Below are 14,227 nucleotides of genomic sequence, written 5' to 3'. Positions count from 1 at the left end.
ATGGAATGTGAAATATTCATATTTTCATGTCGGGTTAGTGCACATGAGAATAAGCAAATGGGTTTGAGTGAGAGTGGCGTGTTTTTTTTTCCACTTTTTTTATTTGTTGACTTATATAGGGGAATACGTGAACGCACAAGCAATATTCTAAGTTCAGCTTTTTGCATTCGTCAGGTTTAGCGCACAAGCAAAAACAGCTTACTTTTAGTAAAAAGCTAACATTGAGCACAATTAATGCTCAAGCATTAGCGCTCAACTTGTAATCTAGCCCATATTAAATGAAGGGACTTAAAGGGACACTAAACCCAAATTTTTTCTTTAATGATTTAGGTAGAAAATACAATTTTAAACAATATTCCAATTTACTTCTATTATCTAATTTGCTTCATTCTTTAGATATCCTTTGTTGAAGAAATAGAAATGCACAAGGGTGAGCCAATCACACGAGGCATCTATATGCAGCCACCAATCAGCAGCTACTGAGACTACCTAGATATGCTTTTCAGCAGAGCATATCAAGAGAATGACGAAAAATATATAATAGAAGTAAATTAGAAAGCTGTTTAAAAGTGCATGCTCTTTCTAAATCATGAAAGAAACAATTTGGGTTTCATGTCCCTTTAATAAGATGTTTTTATAAATATGTAAAAAATGAAAGGGTTTAATAAGATTTTTATTTGGTCTTGAAAACTTCATTTCTATTTCCAGCCAAGTGAGTGTGTGTGTTTATAATCTTTAGGAAAATACTACACTTTAAGAAGTCTTGCTTCTTGTGCGCTCACCCACCCTCTATTTGTCTGGTTGAGAGCAAAAGTAGCGGAGTTTGGGGAGTTGTCAGGAGGTGAGTTTTTTGCCCCACCAGCTTTGAAAATTACCAGCTGCCAATGAATTTAAATCTGTGATTTTATTTGGCATTACTTGTCGGTTAAAATGCTTGCAATGCACTTTTGTAACTGTTGTGCAGTTATGACGTTCTAGGAAGAGTGGATATCATCAACATTAGCAGAGAGACCACTTATAACTCACTTCTCTTACACATAATTATGAATTCTAGCAACAGGTGATTATTTTCTGCAAACTTTATTGACATTTAATTATGAAACCACATGTGAGGTGAATGCTAACCTAGCTATTTTTCACTAATTACATTCTATTTAAATAATTATTTAAGTTATCTCATAATGATCATAGAGTATAATAAAAGCAGTTCCATAATGAGACCCTATTTGATTAGAATTTGAATCCTTTTTCTTTTCTTTCTTAAATGGAAAACTTTTCAGTGCAATGGGAATATAATTACTAAAGAGGCAAATGATCTACAGTATGTTCTGATGCTGAGCAGAATTATTTTGACTATTCCTCATTTCTATATTGGCCTAAATTACAAGTGGAGCGCAAAACTGGTAGTGCTATGGTGGGCTAACTAACGGCTAGATTACGAGTTGTGCGTTAGGCTTAAAAAGCAGCGTTGGCCAGTCCTAACGCTGCTTGTTAACGCCCGCTGGTATTATGAGTCTTGAAGTTACAGGCTCACCGCTCACTTTTTTGGCCAGACTTGGAAATACTGCAAATCCACTTACGTAAATTGCGTATCCTCTTTTTTCAATGGGACTTGCATAGCGCCGGTATTACGAGTCTGCCAAAAAGTGAGCGGTAGACCCTCTCCTGTCAAGACTGGTACCGCATTTTAAAGTCAGTAGTTAAGAGTTTTACACTACAACGCCGTAGCATAAAACTCTTAACTAAAGTGCTAAAAAGTACACTAACACCCATAAACTACCTATTAACCCCTAAACCGAGGCTCTCCCGCATCGCAAACACTAAAAGAACATTTTTAAACCCTAATCTGCCGAACCGGACATCGCCGCCACTATAATAAATATATTAACCCCTAAACCGCAGCACCCCCGCCTCGCAAACATTAGTTAAATATTATTAACCCCTAATCTGCCGGCCCTAACATCGCCGCCACCTACCTTCATTTATTAACCTCTAATCTGCCGCCCCAAACGTCGCCGCCACTATATTAAAGTTATTAACCCCTAAACCTAAGTCTAACCCTAAACCTAACACCCCCTAACTTAAATATAATTAAAAGAAATCTAAATAAAATTACTATCATTAACTAAATTATTCCTATTTAAAACTAAATAATTACCTATAAAATAAACCCTAAGCTAGCTACAATATAACTAATAGTTACATTGTAGATAGCTTAGGGTTTATTTTTATTTTACAGGCAAGTTTGTATTTATTTTAACTAGATAGAATAGTTAGTAAATAGTTATTAACTATTTACTAGCTACCTAGCTAAAATAAATACAAACATACCTGTAAAATAAAACCTAACCTAAGTAACAATTACGCCTAACACTACACTATAATAAATTAATTCCCTAAATGAAATACAATTAAATAAAATTAGCTAAAGTACAATCCCCCCCCCCACTAAATTACAGAAAATAATAACCAAATTACAAGATTTTAAAACTAATTACACCTAATCTAATCTCCCTAACAAAATAAAAAAGCCCCCCCAAAATAAAAAAGCCCTACCCTACACTAAATTACAAATAGCCCTTAAAAGGACCTTTTGCTGGGCATTGTCCCAAAGTAATCAGCTCTTTACCTGTAAAAAAAATTACAAATGCCCCCAACATTAAAACCCACCACCCACATAACCAACCCTACTCTAAAACCCACCCAATACCCCCTTAAAAAAAACCTAACACTAACACCTTGAAGATCACCTTACCGGGAGAAGTCTTCATCCAACCGGGCCGAAGTCCTCAACGAAGCCGGGAGAAGTCTTCATCCAAGCAGGGCGAAGTGGTCCTCCAGACGGGCAGAAGTCTTCATCCAGACGGCATCTTCTAACTTCATCCATCGGAGCGGGTCCATCTTCAAGGCATCTGACGTGGAGCATCCTCTTCCTTTAGACGGCTAACACTGAATGAAGGTTCCTTTAAATGGCGTCATCCAAGATAGCGTCCCTTCAATTCGGATTGGCTGATAGAATTCTATCAGCCAATCGGAATTAAGGTAAAAAAAATCCTTTTGGCTGATGCAATCAGCCAATAGGATTGAAGTTCAATCCTATTGGCTGATCCAATCAGCCAATAGGATTGAGCTGGCATTCTATTGGCTGTTCCAATCAGCCAATAGAATGCCAGCTCAATCCTATTGGCTGATTGCAAATGGACCTGCTCCGCGCCGGATGAAGATAGAAGATGCCGTCTGGATGAAGACTTCTGCCCGTCTGGAGGACCACTTCGCCCAGCTTGGATGAAGACTTCTCCCGGCTTCATTGAGGACATTGGCCAGGTTGGATGAAGACTTCTCCCGGTAAGGTAATCTTCAAGGGGTTAGTGTTAGGTTTTTTTAAGGGGGTATTGGGTGGGTTTTAGAGTAGGGTTGGTTGTGTGGGTGGTGGGTTCTAATGTTGGGGGGGATTTGTAATTTTTTTTACAGGTAAAAGAGTTGATTACTTTGGGGCAATGCCCCACAAAAGGCCCTTTTAAGGGCTATTTGTAATTTAGTGTAGGGTAGGGCTTTTTTTATTTTTTTATTTTGTTAGGGGGATTAGATTAGGTGTAATTAGTTTAAAAATCTTGTAATTGGTTTATTATTTTCTGTAATTTAGTGTTTTTTTTGTACTTTAGCTAATTTAATTTAATTGTATTTAATTGTATTTAATTTAGGGAATTAATTTAATTATAGTGTAGTGTTAGGTGTAATTGTAACTTAGGTTAGGTTTTATTTTACAGATACTTTTGTATTTATTTTAGTTAGGTAGCTAGTAAATAGTTAATAACTATTTACTAACTATTTTACCTAGTTAAAATAAATACAAACTTGCCTGTAAAATAAAAATAAACCCTAAGCTAGCTACAATGTAACTATTAGTTATATTGTAGCTAGCTTAGGGTTTATTTTATAGGTAAGTATTTAGTTTTAAATAGGAATTATTTAGTTAATGATAGTAATTTTATTTAGATTTCTTTTAATTATATTTAAGTTAGGGGGTGTTAGGTTTAGGGTTAGACTTAGGTTTAGGGGTTAATAACTTTAATATAGTGGCAGCAACGTTGGGGGCGGCAGATTAGGGGTTAATAAATGAAGGTAGGTGGCGGCGATGTTAGGGCTGGCAGATTAGGGGTTAATAATATTTAACTAATGTTTGCGAGGCGGGATTTCTGCAGTTTAGGGGTTAATATGTTTATTATAGTAGTGATGACAGTAGTGATGACATTGGGGGCGGCAGATTAGGGGTTAATAAATGTAGGTAGGTGGCGGCGATGTTAGGGCCTGCAGATTAGGGGTTAATAATATTTAACTAATGTTTGCGAGGCGGGAGTGTGGCAGTTTAGGGGTTAATATGTTTATTATAGTGGCGGCGATGTTGGGGCGGCAGATTAGGGGTTAATAAGTGTAGGTAGGTGGCGGCGACATTGGGGGTGGCAGAGTAGGGGTTAATAAATATAATGTAGGTGGCGGCGGTGTCTGGAGCAGCAGATTAGGGGTTAATAATTATAGTTAATTTGATTTAATTAATGCAATTTATTTAATTGTAATGTAAGGTTAGGTGTTAGTGTAAGACAGGTTAGTTTTTATTTTACAGGTAAATTTGTATTTATTTTAGCTAGGTAGTTAGTAAATAGTTAATAACTATTTACTAACTAGTCTACCTAGTTAAAATAAATACAATCTTGCCTGTGAAATTAAAAATGAAACATAAGATAGCTACAACGTAACTATTAGTTATATTGTAGCTAGCTTAGGGTTTATTTTATAGGTAAGTATTTAGTTTTAAATAGGTATTATTTATTTAATGATAGGAATTTATTATTAGATTTTTTTTTATTATATTAAAGTAGGGGTGTTAGGGTTAGACTTAGGGTTAGATTTAGGGGTTTATAACTTTAGTATAGTGGCGGCAACGTTGGGGGCGGCAGATTAGGGGTCAATAAATGTAGGTTGCGGCGGCAGATTAGGGGTTAATAAATGTAGTTAGGTGGTGGCGATGTCGGGGCGGCAGATTAGGGGTTAATAAGTGTAATGTAGGTGTCGGCGATGTCGAGGGCGGCAGATTAGGGGTGTTTAGACTCAGGGTTTATGTTAGGGTGTTAGGTGTAAACATAACTTTTTATTTCCCCATAGGAATCAATGTCGCTGCGTTACGGAATTTTAAGCTCCTTTATTGCAGGTGTTAGACTTTTTTCCAGCCGGCTCTCCCCATTGATGTCTATGTGGAAATCGTGCACGAGCACGTAAAACCAACTCACCGCGGCACTGGTATTGGAGTGTGGTATGGAGCTCAATTTTGCTCTACGCTCACTTCTTGTCTGCTAAAGCCGGGTTTATGCAAACCTGTAATAGCAGCACTATAGGGAGGTGAGCGGTGACAATAACTCGTAATCTAGCCAATAGTTTCTACATCTCAATTAAAATCGACTATCCCTTTAAACACATCTGGGCACGTTAGATGCGGCAGCAGTAGATGCAAGGCATGCAATTATTTGGAAGTTAGCAGAGACTTTTAAGTTCTGCATTAAGCAGAAAATATATTCAATTAAGTCATGCATAAATTGCACCTCTACTTTTGTTATTTAATTACGTGCCAAACATGTAAGATTCAATAGGTAGATTTGACCACTAGGGACAACCGCACCCATATTAGAGAACATATCTCAAATATAAGAGCTGGGGAGTCTGATGTTTGTATTGTCTAAGATTTTATAGAGAATCATGCTAAACAGAAACATAGGACCCCATGTATTAAATGGCATGAGAACAACTTCTCAACTTGACACATCGTGCGAGAGAAGGAACTGTCAATCACCGAGAGTGAGCGAGCACTCTGGGATTTCTCTTCACCACCTGAAGAGTGGAAGTGAAGAGTGTAAAAAGCAGTAGTCTAATAACTGCTGCTTCTTACATTGTGGGAAGCAAACTCACATGTGCAAACATGCCCCACAAGGGCTCCAGATCAGCTTACGCTGCTTCGTATATATAGCGCCCAAACTTTCTGTTGGAAAGCTATAGAGAAAGTGTAACCACCAAAGAGAGGAGGTGACAGAATAACATTGTTAGAAAAGAAAGATTTCTGGATATTAGAACTTCTGACACAGATACCAAATGGTTTAAATTCACAATGTGACCTAATTAATTTTTGGCAATGATTTAGTAACTTTGAACAACCAAATATATAAATATGTATAAAATAAGTGTCATTTGATTTGTAACTGAACCACAATCAGACTGGGTTAATACCCTGTTAGGGTTAATTTATTTGCGTTTTGTTATCCTATCAGGATGTCCTTTTGTCTTGTTTTAAGGTATATAAAGGATAGGTGTGCACAGGCTATCCTATGACTAAGACATAACACCGAAATGCATCAGGGAGTGCCCTCCAGGGGGTGTTTCATTCAGCTGAGATGCTTGGTGCCTTGTGCTAGTTTGTGACATTTGTATTTTAACTGGATTATTTTATTATCGGTTATTTGTAGAGCACCAACAGATTCCGCAGCGCTAGGATGAATAAAATTTGTTTTTAGAAGAAACATTCTTGCCCTGGAACTTTATTCTATGAAATACTTTACTTAATAATAATATATCATGCATGTGTTTTGTTATACTTTTATTATATCCCTAACACTTTACTTCCGGTCTCTAGACGTGCTACATTTTTAAGGGTTATTATCACTACTATAGAAGCAATGCTAACCTGCCCTGCACTACCCATTGAAAGTATAGAATGCGCTTAAAATTGTTGGCCATGCCATCCTGTACTATTAATTGCTCTCCATTTGTAATTTAGGCCATAATATGTAATGAAAAAATAACACCTATAAAGTAAAGATGTATACCAAACATCCTTGGTTTACAGAAATACATATATAATTCCGCCAGCATGTTATTTTATTTCAATGATCGGCGGTTTCTTTTTCAGCAGTATACTTGGCAAGTGCGCCTGGACAAGTTAATTGCATTAGTGTTATGCACATTTGCAAATAGGGTTACCAGGTTTCTAATATTCAACTGGACAGTCCAGTATTTTATCAGGCTATTCAGTAAAAGCTTCCCAAAATACTGGCACTTTAATGTCCAGCTTTTTAAAGTTAGCTAAATGTAAAAAGCCCCCTATGTCTTAACACATTATAAATATACAGGGGGTAGTCAAGTGTCTCAAATTACTTCTATTTATATTACTGGCAGCCGCAAAGGTAAAATTAGGGATAGCCCAATTCAATCCAGACAACATAGTCTGAAACACTACATTTAGATAATTTTTTAGTGGTGACAATAAGATCAGGTCACACAGAAAGTGGTTGAAGCTGCACCCAATGAGCAGCAATTATACAAAGAAACAAACAATCTTTATCTCCACGTTGAGTAATAACACAGTTGTTAATATCAGTCATTCATCTCTGTTAGATTCTAAATTGAGTTTACTGAATAGAGGGTTAGTTTTGTTCCCACATTTAAGATAGACCATTTAAAAACATATGTAGATGTACAGAAATTTCAATGCCAGCTGAAGTTAAAAGAACATTTTGGTGACATGGAGAATGCTATACATCTTACACAGTAATTAAATCCACCCAACAAATTTGAAACAACAGTTGTGCTAGAATTAGGACCTTTACAAGTTTGGTATTGGATGACTTATCGAAAACAGAAATACACCTGAGCAGACCCATTATTAACTAAAGACGAGTATAGGGCACCTAAATCACTGGCTAATAACCCCCAAATTATCATCCGCTATGTCAATAAAGGAGGAACAGTAGTTGTTATGAATTATCATGATTACAAGGAAGAAGTCTGCAATCAGTTAGGGAATACTAAGACATGTATACCATTAAAAACTGACCCCACTTTAAAATGCAATACTTTTATCAATGCTATCCTTGATTGGGGTAAGCAGGAGAATTGGATTGATAATGATACCTATGAATTTTTGAATGCCAAACATCCGATTAATCCAATTTTTTTACACACTACCTAAAATACACGAGAGTTTGATAAAACCACCAGGCAGGCAAATTGCGTCAGCCAGAGGATCATTGCTACAACCATTGGCAATATATTGGGACCTATTTTTGTAACCTTTGGTATCTATACTATAATCGCATTTGTAACGCGTCCGTCGTTGTCGCCAGTTACGCACGCATCCTCAAAAGGAATGTTGGCTGAGCGAGGCAGCCAAAGGAATGTTGGCTGCGCGCGCAGCCAAAAGAATCCACCTGGATGTAGCAAAGCTCCATCCCGATGGATTCCGAAAATGACAGGGTGGATTCTTTCACCACCCTGCCGTTTTAAGAATCCACCTGGATGCAACATAGGAAACAAAGCGCCAACTGCCTTATTATACTAATACAACGCCAACTACCTAATTATACTATTAACCCCTAAACCGCCAACCTCCCACATCACAATTCACCTAATTAACAAATTAACCCCTAAACCGCCAACCCCCCACATCGCAATGAATCTAAATAACATATTAACCCCAAACCGCCTGTATGAAATAATGGGGAAAAAAACGAACCGCCCACACGAAATAATAAAAAACCTAACCGACCACAAAAAACCTCCCGCACAAAGTATTAACAAACACCTAAACCGCCAACCTCCACATCACAAAATAATAAGTAATTAACCCCTAATATGTAAATTAAACAACGCAACTAACATAAACCGCCAAGCTCCCACATCGCAATAATCCTAATTAACCTATTTACCCCTAAACCGCCAACCCCCCACATCACAATAAACCTAATTAACCTATTAACTCCTAAACCGCCAACCCCCCAAATGCAAATAACAAATTCAATTACTAAGCCCCCTTACCTAACACCCCTTAAATTAACCCCAATTACATAAACTAATTTTTTCTCCCTTGATTCAGATAGAGCATGAATTTTTATTTCTAATTTACTCCTATTATCAAATTTTCTTCGTTCTCTTGCTATCTTTATTTAAAAAAGAAGGCATCTAAGCTAAGGATCCAGACAATTTTTGGTTTAAAACCTGGAAAACACTTGTTTATTGGTGGGTGAATTTATTCACCAATCAGCAAGAACAACCCAGGTTGTTCACCAAAAATGAGCCGGCATATAAACTTACATTCTTGCTTTTCAAATAAAGATACCAAGAGAATGAAGAAAATTTGATAATAGGAGTAATTAGAAAGTTACTTAAAATTGCATGCTCTATCTGAATCACAAAAGAAAAATTTGGATTCAGTGTCCCTTTAATTTAAAAATAAAACCTTAAATTACAAAAAAATTATCTAAAATTACAAAAAATAAAAAAGTCTAAAATTACAGAAAAAAATAAACAAAATTATCCAAAATAAAAAAAAATTAAACCTAATCTCTATGAAAATAAAAAAGCCCCCAAAAATAAAAACACCCCTAATCTAAACTAAACTACCAATAGCCCTTAAAAGGGCCTTTTGTAGGGCATTGCCCTCAGTTAAAAAGCTCTTTTACATTTAAAATATACTAATTCCCCCAACAGTAAACCCCCCACCCACCAAACCCCCCAAAATAAAAAACCTAACACTAAAAAAAGCTAAACTATCCATTGTCCCTAAAGGGATATTTGTATGGGCATTGCCCTTAAAAGGCCATTCAGCTCTTTTACTTCCCTTAAAAGGGCATTCAGCACTTTTAAAAATCCCATTAAGCCCCTAATCTTAAAAAAAAAAATAAAAATAAAAAAAAAGCCTAAGTCTAAGCCCCAAATAGGTACTAACCATTCCCGAAACCCAGCAGAGAAGTTCTTCTTCCAGGCGGCTCCATCATCTTCTATCTTCATCCAGAGCGAAGGTGGCGTGGAGAGCAGGTGCGGAGCTGGCTTCCCAGATGCAGCGGCAGTGCTCAGTCAGCGGCGGCAGTCCAAAGCGGCATGGAGGCTCCTCTTCATGCGATCGTCCACCGCACACTGAAGATTGAATGCAAGGTATCCCATATTTATAGTTATTTGAACAGCCAATAGGGTTTCAGTAGCTCTAATCCTATTGGCTGATTTAAAATTTTTAGCCAAAAGGAATGCAAGGTACCCCAAATTGTACCTTGCATTACATTTTTAGTGTATGCTGGAGATCAGATGAAGAGAAAGCTCCACGCCACTGAGGGTCGACACCGCTGAAGACCGCTGCTTAGGACCGCCACTGAGGAATGCCACCTCCAATGAGGAATGCTGCTTCGGATCTGCGCATCAGGGAAGACTGCTTTGCACCTCTGCTCTGCGCTGCCTTAGCTATGGGTGAAGATAGAAGATGATGGAACCGCCTGAAAGAAGACCTTCTCCTCCAGACTTCAGGAATGGTGAGTACCTATTTAGGGCTTAGTCTTAGACTTTTATTTTTTATTTTTTGTGGTGGCTTTTTTTGGGGGCTGTAAAAGAGCTGATTGCCCTTTTAAGAGCAGTAAAAAAGCTGAATACCCTTTTAAGGGCAATGCCCATACAAATGCCCCTTTAGGGGCGATGGGTAGTTTAAGTTTTTTTACTGTTAGGTTTTTTATTTTGGGAGGTTTGGTGGGTGGGGTGTTTTTACGGTTAGGGGGACTTAGTATTTTTTAAATGTAAACAAGCTGTTTAACTTAGGGCAATGCCCTACAAAAGGCCCTTTTAAGGGCTATTGGTAGTTTAGTGTTAGATTAGGGGGTGTTTTTATTTTTTATAGGGGTGTTAGTTTAGGTTTAAATGTTTTATTTTGGATAGCTTTGTTTAATTTTTCTGTAATTTTACATTATTTATTTTTTGTAACATTAGCTTGGGGGTTTGTATTATTTTTAAAATAGACTGCCCTCTGGGCAGGCTTATCGCCTAGTCTCACATAAAGTCCTTTACTAATGCCTAGATTACAAGTTTTGTCGGTAAAGACCTGCGGGGCTAGCTAGCCTTTTTTTTCCAGCACTCACTTAAGACAACGCTGGTATTACAAGTTTTCTGAATGGCTGCGTTAGCCTCAGAAAAGTGAGTGTTGAGCAAATTTAGCTCCACTTCTCACTGTAATACCAGCGTTGCTTAAGTCAGCGGTGAGCTGCTAAAACGTGCTTGTGCACGATTTCCCCATAGGCAACAATGGGGCTGAGCTGGCTTGAAAAAAACCTAACACCTGCAAAAAAGCAGCGTCCAGCTTCTAACGCAGCCCCATTGTTTCCTATGGGGAAAGAAAAGTTATGTCTGCACCTAACACCCTAACATGAACCCCGAGTCTAAACACCCCTAATCTTACACTTATTAACCCCTAATCTGCCACCCCCGCTATTGCTGACACCTACATTATATTATTAACCCCTAATCTGCCGCTTCGGACACTGCCGCCACCTACATTATCACCTAGTCTCACATAAAGTCCTTTACTAAGGTTTTTATAACAATTTGGTGATATTAAATTCCTCAACCTTCTTGTAACTATGGATGTGAATAGCCTATACACGGCTATCCCACAAAAGGATTGTTTAGCTATGATTAGTAAATGTACCTGTTGAAACTACTAGAACTTTGTTTTAACTTTGAATTACTTTAGATTTATAGACCATATTTTCCTGCAAATAGCTGAAATGGTTATAGGCTATAACATAGTTCCGTCATTTGTAAATCTGTTTATAAAAGATTGTGTGCTTTTTTAACGTTGAAGGTATATAATAATAGCATGAATGTAAACTAATATTAGTGCTACAAGGATGACTTATTCTTTGTCTGGAAAGATGCTGCTTTGATTCTTTCCGCTTGGGTGGAACACCTTAATGGCTTAGATCCCCCCATAAATCTCACTTTGACATGCAACAAATTGTTGTTTTTGCTTTTATGTAATTATTTATGTACTTTTTTTTCATTCTACATGCTTTAAAAAATGTTTTCTTTATAAGCTTTAAAGTCTGAAAATATCATTACTTTGGTGCTCTGTGGCTACAAAAGGTCTTCAGTCTTGGAAATTGGAAATTAGGGGCGCGATCCGATAAAGATCGTAGTTTGCGGCGCAAGCGAGGGAACCCCCACCACCCGTAGTTTCAGCTCGCAACTCAAGCTATCCTATATACGGCGCTGTCAGATGCTAAAGTGCCGTAAGTCGGATAAACCAGCGATGTCCAGAAATCTGCGTAAGTACAAATTTCTGGAGCCGCCAGTGACTTACGGCACTTTAGAAACTACCGGCGGCTACAAAACCTGACTAAATTATTAAATCTCCCATACTGTCTAACACGCCTCCCAAACATAGCCCGACATGTCTAACCCTCTATCCCCCCTCACTATCCTAACAATAAAAAATTTATTAACCCCTAAACCGCCGCTCCTGGACCACGCCGCCACCTAATAAAGTTATTAACCCCTAAACCGCCGCTCCCGGACCCCGCCGCCACCTACATTATCTATATTACCCCCTAATGTGAGCTCCTACCCCGCCGCAACCTACATTAACTACCCCCTAATGTGAGCTCCTACTTCGCTGCCACCTATATTAACTACCCCCTAATGTGAGCCCCTTACACCGCCGCCATCTATATTAAAATTATTAACCCCTAATCTAATCCACCTAACCCGCCGCCAGCTATATTAAAATTATTAACCCCTAATTTAATCCCCCTATACCGCCGCCAGCTATATTAAATACATTAACCCCTAATCTAATCCCCCTATACCGCTGCCAGCTATATTAAATACATAACCCCCAATCTAATCCCCCTACACCGCCGACACCTATATTAAATACATTAACCCCTAATCTAATCCCACTACACCGCCGCCAGCTATATTAACTATATTAACCCTAATTATATTAGGGTTAATATAGTTAATATAGTTATTATATTATATATATTAACTATATTAACCCTAATTATATCAGGGTTAATATAGTAAATATCGTTATTATATAATTATATTATATATATATATATATATATATATATATATATATATATATATTAAGTATAATAACCCTATCTAACTCTAACATCCCTAACTAAATTCTTATTAAAATAACTCTAATTAATATTAATATTATTAATTAAAATATTCCTATTTAAATCTAAATACTTACCTTTAAAATAAACCCTAAGATAGCTACAATGTAATTAATAATTACATTGTAGCTATTTTAGGGTTTATATTTATTTTACAGGTAACTTGGTATTTATTTTAACTAGGTACAATAGCTATTAAATAGTTAATAACTATTTAATTGCTACCTAGTTAAAATAATTACCAATTTACCTGTAAAATAAATCCTAACCTAAGTTACAAATACACCTACACTATCAATAAATTAAATAAACTACAAATATCTAAACTAAAATACAATTAAATAAACAAAACTAAATAACAAAAAAACAAACACTAAATTACAAAAAATAAAAAAAGATTACAAGATTTTTAAGCTAATTACACTTATTCTAAGCCCCCTAATAAAATAATAAAGCACCCCAAAATAAAAAAATTTCCCTACCCTATTCTAAATTAAAAAAGTTAACAGCTCTATTAACTTACCAGCCTTTAAAAGGGCCTTTTGCAGGGCATGCCCCAAAGAAATCAGCTCTTTTGCCTGTAAAAAAAAAACACAATACCACCCCCCAACATTACAACCCACCACCCACATACCCCTACTCTAACCCAAACCTCTCTTAAATAAACCTAACACTAACCCCCTGAAGATCTCCCTACCTTGTCTTCACCCAGCCGGGCAGAACTCTTCATCCGATCCGGGCAATGTCTTCATCCAAGCGGCAGAGAAGAAGTCTTCCATCCGGCGATGTCTTCATCCAAGCGGCAAAGAAGAAGTCTTCCATCCGGCGATGTCTTCATTCAAGCTGCAGAGAAGAGGTCCTCCATCGGGGCAAAGTTTTCTTCCAAGCGGCATCTTCAATCTTCTTTCTTCGCTCCTCCAAAGCAGAACATCCATCCGGCACGACGACTTCCCGACAAATGAGGTTCCTTTAAATGACGTCATCCAAGATGACGTCCGTCGAATTCCGATTGGCTTATAGGATTCTATCAGCCAATTGGAATTAAGGTAGAAAATCTGATTGGCTGATTCAATCAGCCAATCAGATTCAAGTTCAATCCGATTGGCTGATTGGTTCAGCCAATCGGATTGAACTTGAATCTGATTGGCTGATTCAATCAGCCAATCAGATTTTTCTACCATAATTCCGATTGGCTGATAGAATCCTATCAGCCAATCGGAATTTTAATGGACGCCATCTTG

At 37.3% G+C, this 14,227-nt stretch overlaps 1 protein-coding gene across 1 annotated transcript in view; it reads left to right on the top strand.

The window, feature by feature from the left end:
• Positions 1-14,227, top strand: part of VWC2 (von Willebrand factor C domain containing 2) — a 789,648-nt gene that overhangs the window by 157,273 nt on the left and 618,148 nt on the right. The gene's annotated exons all lie outside the window — the stretch shown is intronic.

Source organism: Bombina bombina, chromosome 5 (genome assembly GCF_027579735.1).
Source record: "Bombina bombina isolate aBomBom1 chromosome 5, aBomBom1.pri, whole genome shotgun sequence".
Classification (NCBI taxonomy): Eukaryota; Metazoa; Chordata; class Amphibia; order Anura; family Bombinatoridae; genus Bombina; species Bombina bombina.
This window is presented reverse-complemented; position numbering and strand designations above follow the sequence as displayed.